Raw genomic sequence first — 625 nt, 5'->3', positions numbered from 1 at the left:
AGTAGTAGTAGTAGTAGTAGTAGTAGTAGTAGTAGTAGTAGTAGTAGTAGTAGTAGTAGTAGTAGCAGCAGCAGCAGCTCTTGTGTTTGCTGCTGCGTGTGTGTGTATGTGTGTGTGTGTTTGCAGCAGTACTTGATTGCATTTGTTTCTGCACCTTCGATGCCACGTAGCTTCTTATTCTTTGAACTCTTCAAATTTATTAATATTATTTCCCATTTATTTATTTATTTAACTATTTATTTATTTCAGCTTAATTTTTTGTAACTCTCCTGTCCTGGCTAAGGCCATACTGGAGCATCGCCTTTTTGAGAGTGTGTCTGCGTCTATCTGTGCGCGCATGCGTGTGTGTGTGTGTGTGTGTGTGTGTGTGTGTGCGCGCGCGTTTGCATGCTTGGTTCTACAACTAGAAAGTGAACACAAAAGCTGAAGTAGAACTCATCTTCCCTGGGAATATACAACTGGCGATTCTTAGAGAGTAGGGGCATGAAATGACTATAGTATTTTCAGATAATAAACTACTACTACTACTACTACTACTACTACTACTACTACTACTAATAATAATAATAATAATAATAATAATAATAATAATAATAATAATAATAATAATAATAATAATAATGAT

The 625-nt window shown here is 35.4% G+C and overlaps 1 protein-coding gene across 3 annotated transcripts in view; it reads left to right on the top strand.

Annotated features, from left to right (window-relative positions):
* The window catches only part of LOC106880044 (potassium voltage-gated channel subfamily A member 1), a 300,439-nt gene that overhangs the window by 7,671 nt on the left and 292,143 nt on the right, over positions 1-625 (top strand). The window lies entirely within an intron of this gene.

Source organism: Octopus bimaculoides, chromosome 8 (genome assembly GCF_001194135.2).
Source record: "Octopus bimaculoides isolate UCB-OBI-ISO-001 chromosome 8, ASM119413v2, whole genome shotgun sequence".
NCBI lineage: Eukaryota > Metazoa > Mollusca > Cephalopoda > Octopoda > Octopodidae > Octopus > Octopus bimaculoides.
Note: the sequence above shows the minus strand (reverse complement) of the source record. Positions and strands in the feature narration are given on the sequence as shown.